Below are 10733 nucleotides of genomic sequence, written 5' to 3' on the forward strand. Positions count from 1 at the left end.
GTGTAGCAAACTCTAAGCCCAGCCACTCATTTTACATGGCCATGGTTAATCTTTTTATTAATAAAAATTATACTTAGAATAAACTTAGTCTTGTCAAGTTGCTTGTATTTCCTATTCTCTTGCCACTAATATACATGCACATACTCCATCCCTTCTCTTAACCTTTTAGAAGAGATTGTGGTAGGAAAAGGACTTTCATTCTATTAACCTCTTTTGATCTTTACTTAGTGGCTGGGCAGTAAGAAGAATTGTTTTATAAACCTGTCTAAATACATGTTTATGTAACCATTAACTGCTGGATGGTAAGCTTCTGTGCAGCCCTGTGTCTCTTGGGATTAAAAAAAATGCGTCCAGTCAGGTGCAGTGGCTCACTCCTGTAATCCCAACATTTTGGGAGGCCGAGGTGGGTGAATCACCTGAGGTCAGGAGTTCGAGAACAGCCTGGCCAACATGGTGAAATCCCATCTCTACTAAAAATACAAAAATCAGCCGGGTGTGGTGGCACGTGTCTAATCGCAGCTACTCCAAAAGATGAGGCAGGAGAACCAGCTTGAATCCGGGAGGTGGAGGTTGCAGTGAGCTGAGATCGTGCCACTGCACTCCAGCCTGGGTGACAGAGCACGACGCTGTCTCAAACAAAAATGTGTCCGTGCACTCTTTTCCTTTCAAAATGAAGAGATTTTTTAAACCTTAAATGGGAGTTATTCTGGTTAGAGATACTTCTATGGAAAGCTAGAGATAGGAAAGCAGGTTCTTCCAGTGTGTGACTATTTTTTGAGTAAGGTGTTAATTAGGAAATTGTGCACATGTGAAAGCTATGCAGTACTGATAATTTTTAGTGATATTTAAACCCTTCTAAGGGAATATTGCTTGAGCATCTTTACCACACATAAATTCAAATGTAGATAGTATTGTGCACTTCCAGAAAAACAAAACCAATCCCCCCCGAAAGATGGAAAAGATAGGCATATGCTGGGTAGTCAAGAATCAAGTCGGTTTACTTGTGTATTTGAGTACCTGTACTTTAGTATCTTATCTGTTCAGATGGTGATAGTTTAAGCTCTGCGTGTATGTCTTACTGTGGTTAAAAAGGGAGTTTTATGCACCTCCTCTTCCCCCTCAAAAAGCCTTGAAAAGTGACCCTGCTTCATTTTGTAATTATGCATAAGGTCAAAACATTACAACTCTTTTAGTATTAATCAAATGCTTAGCGATTCTACAGAGTCTTGAGGTGTTCTCAGATGCCAAATATATTTTGTAACTGAGTTTGTCTTAACATTTTATTCCATAGTGGTATTAGACTAGAACCTCTTACCTTTGTATTAGAATGAAGAAACACCCACTTTACAGGCTTAACGTTAATAAGTCTCTTGCTAGCTCAGTGTATCAAAGAGAAGGCACTACAAAGCTTAGTTTCCTCTAAAAGGAATTTGGCAAACAATAAACTGGCATAAGGGGAGAAACTAATATTTGTGTTTTTTCAAATGTTCTACTCAGCTCCTTTGTAATCTGAATAGCAACAAGTTCTTTGAGGACCTTCCCACTAGAGGGCAATGGTTGGGAGCGGTGGCTCATTGCCTGTAATCCCAGCACTTTGGGAGGCTGAGGTGGGAGGATCACTTGAGACCAGCCTGGGCAACAAACCAAGATCCCATCTCCACAAATAAAAGATGTATTTTAAGAAATATATTTTAAGAAACCACTAGGGGGCGATCGTTAAGTTTTGAACAGCAATGATGGGGGTATTTTTGAGAAAGTATAAACAGGGGAGTCTTTATGTACTGCAAGAGCTTCATTATTAAAATCAGGGACCAAATACAGGATATTGTGTGCCCAAAACCACTGTTCCCTATGACCCTCGAGTAAATATTTGAGAACACACTGATGGAGGGGAACACAAATGCCCTTATTGTACTACAATACTTATTGTACTACAATAAAGTAGTACAATATTACTTACATTGTACTACAATAAAGTCATGCAATATAAGTACAACAAGGTAGTACAATTACTCAACAAAATACTTGCAAAATACAAAACTTTAGCTGGGCATACCCAAATGCCAACTGTGATGTCATTACTTACATTGTACGACTTTATTGTAGTACAAGTAATGACATCACAGTTGGCATTTGGGCACGCCCAGCTAAGTTTTGTATTTTGCAAGTATTTTGTTGAGTAGTTTGCATCGATGTTCATGAAGGATATTGATCTACAATTTTTTTATATTTTAATGTCACTGTCTAGTGTAATGCTGATCTCATAAAATGAATTTTCCTCTCCTATATTATTGAAGAATATGGACAAAATTGGTACAATTTCTTCCTTCAGTGTGTGGTAGAATTCGCTAGTAACAAACTATTAAATACCATTCTATCTAAGGTCACATCACTGAGTCACTGTAAGGAGAAAAACGATTGTCTCTTTTCAGAATTGAAATGTATTTCTGCTGTATTCACTAAATCGCCCAGCAGAGTTAATGGAATGAAGCATCATAATTTGAGTTTGTCAAACACCATTTTGCTCTATTACAGTATCTTTGAAAACGTTAATTTGTTAGCCCAAATCTATATCAAACTTTTGTTGCCCAACACTTAACCTACCAATGCCTAAAAAGATTCACTGATCAGGTAATGTAGTTGTTAAGTAACAGAGCAAAGTGGTTAGGACGTGCTGGACTGCCACAATAGGAATCCTGTGAGTTTAAGAAAATATAATAATGATAATTGCTTTTTGAGACACGGTCTCACACTGTCACCCAGGCTGTAATGCAATGGCCTGATCATGGCTCACTGCAGCCTCAATCTCTTGGGCCCAATCCTCTCATCTCAGCCTCCCAAGTAGCTGGGACTACAGGCACCTGCTACCATTGCCCAGCTAACTTTTTTTTAAAGTTTTTGTAGAGATGTTGCCCAAGCTAAGCTTCAATTCCTGGGCTCAAGTGATCCTCTCGAGTCCACCTCCCAAAATGTTGGGATTGGAGGCATGAGCCACCACTGTGCCCAGCCTAGAAAATGGAAACTTCTCCCTCCTCCTCTCTCCTTCTTCCCTCTTCTCATCCTTACTTCTTTCTGTCCACTGGTAGCCAAGTGCTGACCTATTTGCAGACAAGTTTATTTGGTCACTGGATGACAATGCCTCTCAACAGTCACTCCTCAACTCAACTACACTTACTAATTCCCTTTCCTTCTGTAACCATTTGAGTTTGTACCTCCTCTTTTGCTTTAAAATTACAACCAGCCGGGCGGGGTGGCTCACGCTTGTAATCCCAGCACTTTGGGAGGCCGAGGCGGGCGGATCACGAGGTCAGGAGATCGAGACCACGGTGAAACCCCGTCTCTACTAAAAATACAAAAAATTAGCCGGGCGTGGTGGCGGGCGCCTGTAGTCCCAGCTACTCGGGAGGCTGAGGCAGGAGAATGGCGTGAACCCGGGAGGCGGAGCTTGCAGTGAGCCGAGATTGCACCACTGCACTCAGCCTGGGCGACAGAGCAAGACTCCGTCTCAAAATAAAATAAAATTACAACCAAACCAGGCAAAACTACTTGTAATTGGATATGGTATTATGGAATCAATGCTCAAAAATTAATTAATAGTAAAACATCTTGTAGAGCACAGCGTCGTTTCTGTTTTTTTCTTTTCTTTTCTTTTTACTTATTTATTTTATTTTTCAGACAGTCTTACTCCATCACCCAGACTGGAGGGCAGTAGGGCAGTGGTGCGATCACAGTTCACTGCTACCTTAAACCCCGAGCTCAGGTGATCCTCCCACCTCAGCCTCCCGGGTAGCTGAGACTACAGATGTGCACCATCACACCCTTTTGTATTTTTTGTAGAGATGGGGTTTCATCATGTTGCCCAGGCTGGTCTCAAACCCCACTGCACTCCAGCCTGGGTGACAGAACGAGACTCTGTCTCTAAATAAATAAATAAATAAATTGGTAGAGCAAGTATATTACCTTATTTCTTATGAAAATTAATTATTTTAATAAATCAAGTAATAGTATTTGTATCCAGTAGCTATTGCCACAATCAAGTAATAGAAGTACAACTATAGCTAAAATGAGAAAAGTAAATATTAAGTGGGGATATCAGCTGGGCGTGGTGGCTCATGTCTGTAAGCCCAACACTGGAGGAGGCCAAGGTAGGTGGATCACGTGAGGTCAGGGGTTAAGACCGGCCTGGCCAACATGGTGAGACCCCATCTTTATTACTAAAAATACAAAAAAGCTGTGCATGGTGGTACATACCTGTAATCCCAGCTACTCAGGAGGCTGAGGCACAAGAATCGCTTGAACCCGGGAGGTGGAGGTTGCAGTGAGCTGGGATCCTGCCACTGCACTCCAGCCTGGGTGACAGAGTGAGAACCTATCCAAAAAAAAGGATATGATCAACTAAAAAATGGGTAGTAGAGGTAAAGGTGGAAGAAGAGGAATTATACTAATTTCATTACTGTTCCTTGCTGGGCATTAAAAGAAACTAAGGAAAAGAAGGATTAGGAGGATTATATAAATATATAGTTATAAAGGTAACTAACTGAACAAAAATTAAAATTTCATCAGGCGAATACAACTAAGCAACAATAATAATAGTAAAAACCCAAACCATGATCTTAATATTGAGGTTGAACTGAAGACAAAATTATGACCACTTTATAGTGATAAACAGGGATAGTTATGAATATCTGTGCATCAACTATAAGGAATGAAGATACAAGAAGAAAAACAGGAGTAGGAGATATTAATTTACCTCTTGAAGTCCATGACATGTAAAGGGGGGAAAATAGTCAACTATATAAAAACTTAAATCACATTAAGGTGGTTCCAACAGATACATCAAACCTGATTTTGTGAACACAAACTACACCTTCTTTTCAAATAGGGAATAGTCCCCAAAAGGAATCATTAAGTTAGGCCCCAGAGAACACCTAAAAAAAAAAAAAAAAAATTCCCAAACTAGAAATGATACAAAAACCAAATCTGACCAGGGAAAAATTCTTAAATACCCAAATTAATAAAGAATGAAATAAGTATCAAATATATAAGAAGCTAGGAAAGGATGAGGGTGACTGCCAATGAGTACAGGGTTTCATTGGGGGGGTGGGGGGCAGTGTGACAAAAGTGTTCCAAAGTTAGACTGTGATGGTTACGTAACTCTGAATATACAAAAAACATTGAACTTTAAGTGGATGAACTGTATAGTATGTGAATTATATTTCAATGGGGCTGTTAAAAAAGAATTGGGAGGCTAGGCACGGTGGCTCACGCCTGTAATCCCAGCACTTTAGGAGGCCAAGGCGGGTGGATCACAAGGTCAGGAGTTTGAGACCAGCCTGGGCAACATGGTGAAACCCCATCTCTACTAAAAAAAAAATAGAAAAAAATAGCCGGGCGTGGTGGCGGGCACCTGTAATCCCAGCTACTCAGGAGGCTGAGGCAGAAGAATTGCTTGAACCCAGGAGGCGGAGGTTGCAGTGAGCCGAGATTGTGCCACTGCACTCCAGCCTGGGCAACAAAGCTAGACTTCGTCTCAAAAAAAAAACAAAAACAAGAATTAGGAATAATACAATTAGGAAGCAGGAATTCAATTTAAGAGTCAATAAAATAAATGATTAGGTAATATAATCCAGAAAAAAACAGGGGGCAAACAACATAAAATAAGAAATAAAAGTAACATCCTATAGAAACAGAGATGAGCTTCCTAAAAGCACCAGGCCCCAGTGTTTCCACAGGGAATTATAACATCTCTTGAAAGAAAGTAATTTCAGTGTCATCTATGTAAGACCAGAGAAAAGGAAACTTTCTAATTATTTTCAAGAAAATCAGTATAGTAAGCTGGGCAAAGTGGCTCATGCCTGTAATTCCAGCAGTTTGGGAGGCTGAAGCAGGGGGATCCCATAAGACCAGGAGTTCAGGACTTGCCTGAGCAACACAGGAAAACTCTGTCTCTATAAAAAACACAAAAAAATAGCTGGACATGATTGCAGGCACCTGTAGTTCCGCCTACTGGGAAAGCTGAGGTGGGATGATCACTTGAGCCCGGGAGGCTGAGGCTACAGTGAGCTGTGATTGTACCACTGCACTTCAGCCAGGATGATAGCATGAGACCTTGTCTCAAAAAAATAAAAATAAAATAAAATAGCATATGATTAATAAAAAACATTTTTTTGAAAGTTTAAAACCTTTTAAAAGGAGCACCTAAAAGGAAAATAGAACAAAGTGGGATCTCGTAGTCCTGACTGGGAAAACAATTCTATAAATATGTCAATAATCCCCTCAATTTTTTTTTATTATTTGGCATTAGAAACCTTTTATTAAAACAAACGTTGGGCTGAAAATAACACAGGGTGAAGGAAGGTCGAGGAAATCAGTATGAAGGCATCTCAAATGATGAACTAAATACATTCCAAAGGTACTATTTATACTTAAGGCAATTTTAAAAGTGAGGTCTTAACCAAAAAGCCTTTACATGGCATTCAAAAAAAAGAGGGGGTCATTTAAATCTTTTGGATTGACTAAAAGAGCTAAATTACGTACCCAAAATCTGTACAGCAGGGGCCTGTTTTCAGCAGGTAAGCCTATATATAAGTAAGAATCTCTTACTCTTGTTACAAATGTCCTGTTTTGCTTTGTTTTACAGGAATATATAACCCCCATCCTCACAGAGTTAGTCCATAAGGCCTCAGTGTCCGCATAGAAATACGGACCTACCTCTACTACAGAACTATTTACACTGCACTGTAAATACACATGTATGTGTCCACCCCCACAACTAAGCTGTCAATGCCTTGAGTGAAGGGGTAGTTACAACCCATTCATTTTGTATCTACAGTCACAATTAATAGGCACTCAATACTTTTTTTTGCATGAATGATAAATGATATTACACTACCACCACTATTTACATTAACATCTCCCATCATTAGCTGTCTCCAAAATAAAAACACCAAATTGCTGCCACATTTTCAGCAGTTTTCATAATATAGTGCTTCTGGACTTTTTAATGTAAACAAACATGCTTGATTTACCAATTTTCAGAGTAATGACACAAACTTAGCATTCTTCTTGGAATGGAAAACTTTCTAGGAAGTTACTTCATTCTTTTTCTCTTTTTCAAAAGGCATCTCGCAGCATCAACTGTTTTTCTCGGAAGAAACCCTTATTTTTTGACCAGACATTCTGGCTATACCACATCATCATAAAGTTCTTCTGTTTTTTCTTCTTTATTTTTTGAACTGGAAAATGGATTCACTTTGGTTTTCTTCCTCACAAATTCTTTTTAGTCTGTTTTTCCAGCCATTGCAGTTGCTAGTCTTGTCTCTGTCAGACTTTGGCTTTTTATGAAGGCGTTCAATGTCCCAAAGAGAAAGTAATTCACCCTTGGGCTCTTCATCACTGTCGATTTCAATATATTTCCTCTTCTGGGATTTCCCAGGGGACAGCGTCAAGTTCTTTTCTCATTTGCGCCATGCGGATTTTCTGGAAGTCTTCCTAACTTAAAACTCGACTGGTGCTGACGGCTGCAGTTTTGGCTTTCTGCTCCTCCATGGGCATGCTGTTCAGCTTCTTGGAAATTTCTTGTTGTTCTTCATCGGAAGAGTGTTGCACATCAACTCATTCGCCATCGGCATCCTCCTCCTCACTGAGACTGGTACTTTCCCATCCATCTTCATCATTTTCAGCATTCTCCTTTCTCAACTTCCAGAACTTCTGCTTCTGGAATGTAATCTTTAGCATCTAATTCTCCATATTCTTGTACTCTTGCTTCTACTGAGGCTTCTGTAGGCTTACCCCGGTATTTCTTCTGCAGCATCTGAGGATTCAGTGTTCGGAAGAGCCGAATCAAAGTTCTAGCAGACATCATTACATTATTATCCTTGTGTGTTTTATACTGAGCCAGGTCTTGGAGAAGCTCTTCAGTCATGGCCAGAGGACACTGAGCTGTTATCTCTTTTACAGCATTGATTCCTACTGTCATGGCTTCTCCAGAGTTCTTGTCGGTAACAAAATTGTTGGCCACAGTCATAAGCAATGATTGAATAATCGCTGGGTGTACTAGGTGATGAGATGCTTGTGCAGCAAACAGAAGGATCATTGTTACTTCTCTTTGGTGGGGCTGCAGAAACCTTTGCAAAAAGTGATAGAAATTGAAGAGGAAGGGCTTATGAATTCCCACCAATCTGAGATGAGGTTCATGAGCATCATCTTCACTTCCAACCTCTCCTTACAGCACTCAAGCTGCTTTAGTAGTTTTTCTGCAAAATCTTGGGGATCATGAATCAAGTGAACGGCTAAAAAGTTAAACACCTCTGGTTTTTCCTTCTTCTTTTGTTTCTTGAGCAGTTTCGTTGCCTTTTCCAACTTTTTCTTGTTTTGGGAACTTTCTTCCCTGTAGCATATTGTGCTAGCAGGTCTCTTGCTGTTGGTCCGTCATCCTCAGATTTGGAGTCACTGTCCTGTTTTTCATCTTCATCTTTTCCAAGAAAGAATGTCAAAGCAGCAACTAATATCTTGGTGGCCTTAGAGAAACATTCAGTTGTGATAACATTGACAGTTTTGGTATCATTCCAGATGTTCCTTCTGTAGAGTTCAATCATAACATCTAAAGACATCTTGGCTGCGGTTGCATTGCTATCTCTTAACATGGTGTACATGAAATTTCACAATACTACATCCACTTTATTCTTGTGTTTTGCGTTTATATTCTTGATATCAGTCACGATATGTGTGTATAAAGTCTTTCGCAGAAGCTTATCCTGGCAAAAGAGAAGTTCAAAGAAGAGTTCTAGCAGGCTTGATGGATTGATGAGATTCTTATTTCTCAGCAAGATCAAAGCTTTGCAAAATGTCATTCGAAGATCTGGATCCAATACGGTATGATTACAGGACAGAAGATCTTTCACCACTTGAGGAAAATAACTTAGATACCCTGGGTAGCAGTGACTAATCTATAACAAAGCAAAGGCTCTTCTGAAGTTTCTCTCTTTCTCTCCTATTATTCAGATGCACATATTTAGGACGTTCTGTGCCATAAACACCACCAGCTCTGCTAGTTCTTTACTAGGTTTATATGGTTGCAATTTGAAAATCTCCACATTGGATGTGTAGTGATTATACTGCTGTAGAAACTCCTAGATGGAGGGTGGCGGGTCTCACTTCATCAGATTCTGTAACTGCAGTCAGGTTGCTGGGCAGCTTGTTGTTGTTTCTGCTGGACATTCTGGCTGCAAACTGGCTTCGCGGCGAGCAGTTTTAATAAAACTCAGATGGCCAGCAGCCGCCAATCCCTACCAGCTGTGGCTTGAACTCCTGCTTCCGGGTATGACCGGAAACAGCACTCAATCTATTAATAGAGTTCATTTCTGACCAAAATCTTAAAAGAATTTGCAAAGGGATTTGACAAATCAATACTTAAAAAAAACCTTTTAGCATGGAATTTTTCAAATATATTAACAAATTAGAGGAATACTTTAATGTATTACACAGCTTCAATAATTACCAACACATGGTCAATCTTGGACAGGTCCATTTTTAAGTTCATCTGAAGAGTAACTAGCCATTAACATCTGAAAAAGACAAAGGAAGAGAAACTTTAATAGTTATCTAACAGAGGTATTGCAGATAGCCCTGAAACAGACTCACATTTTTGTGGGCATTCAGAGAGTGACAAAGGTGCAATTTCAAATCAGGGTGGAAAGGATGGCTTAAAATTAATATTATTGGGTCAATGAGCTACAAAATTGGGAAGAATTGAAGTTAAATAATTTACAGCATATGGAAAATAAATTTCAGATGGATTAGAGCTCTAAATGTAAAGTTAAGCCTATAAGAAAATTAGAAAAAGTTATAAGGGAATTATAGATTAATAATCTTGGTGTGAAGGTCTCCCCAAGCCATGTAAGAATGATAAATCTGATTACATGAAAACCTTAAGCTTCTACAGACTGAAAAAAAAAATTAAAACACAAGTTAGAGACTGAGAGAAACATGTGACTCATACAGCAGACCAAGGAGACTGGACGAAGACATGGAGATGTGAAGCAAGAGGTGTGCTGAGGAACATAGTTTAACGTCATCCACGTACAGGATAAACGGCTTCCCACGTCATGTCCCAGAAATCGATTAGTCGATGGGATTTGGGTGAATACTTTCTTCTCTCTGTTTTCCTGAATTTTTTTTTCTTTCTTTCCTTTTCTTCTCTCTTTTTTTTACAACGATGGTGTGTTTGTTATCGACATTTTAAAAATTCTGTAACAATTAAATTTGGGGGCGGCCTTCCCTTGTTTCCCGTATGGAGTGTTGATGTTTCAGCAGCTTTATTTGGAGTTTACACGTGGAGGCACCTGGGTTTGGGGCTTCCTTTGTGTCCCCAAGACACCTATTGCAGAAGTGAGTCCTAAGAGGTAGAAAACAGATGCATGCGCAAGGCTGGGTGCAGCAGTGTGGAGCCTGTGTGAGAGGAGGCACGGGCGCTAACACAGGAGCGCACTTCCTCATTCCGCTTTTCCTCATCCTCTCTCCCAGTGCCATTGGCATCACTCATCCCATGCGGTCATCCCAAGTCACACGCAAGAGTTCCTTCCCGGCGCGCGCGTCAGCCCGACTCGAGCGTCTCCACGTCCGGGGCCCGCAGGGGAGCGCCCCTGCCCCGTCCGGTCGCTTGTGTTGTCATCACGTGGCCTGGGCGGGCCCTGACGTCAGGGGCAGGGGAGGGACGGCGCAGGCGCAGAAAA

At 40.3% G+C, this 10733-nt stretch overlaps 1 long non-coding RNA gene and 1 pseudogene across 1 annotated transcript; both read right to left on the reverse strand.

The window, feature by feature from the left end:
- Positions 1 to 4266: 4266 nt before the first annotated feature.
- LOC116462146 (uncharacterized) lies at positions 4267 to 10648 on the reverse strand. The gene is made up of 3 exons (XR_004246251.2): positions 10085 to 10648; positions 9500 to 9566; positions 4267 to 4369 (listed from the first exon to the last, which is right to left on the reverse strand). It is a non-coding gene; the product is annotated as an uncharacterized LOC116462146 (long non-coding RNA).
- On the reverse strand, positions 7091 to 8942 carry LOC131382270 (protein SDA1 homolog; annotated as a pseudogene).
- Positions 10649 to 10733: the final 85 nt, after the last annotated feature.

Source organism: Hylobates moloch, unplaced genomic scaffold, assembly GCF_009828535.3.
Source record: "Hylobates moloch isolate HMO894 unplaced genomic scaffold, HMol_V3 SCAFFOLD_22, whole genome shotgun sequence".
Lineage (NCBI taxonomy): Eukaryota > Metazoa > Chordata > Mammalia > Primates > Hylobatidae > Hylobates > Hylobates moloch.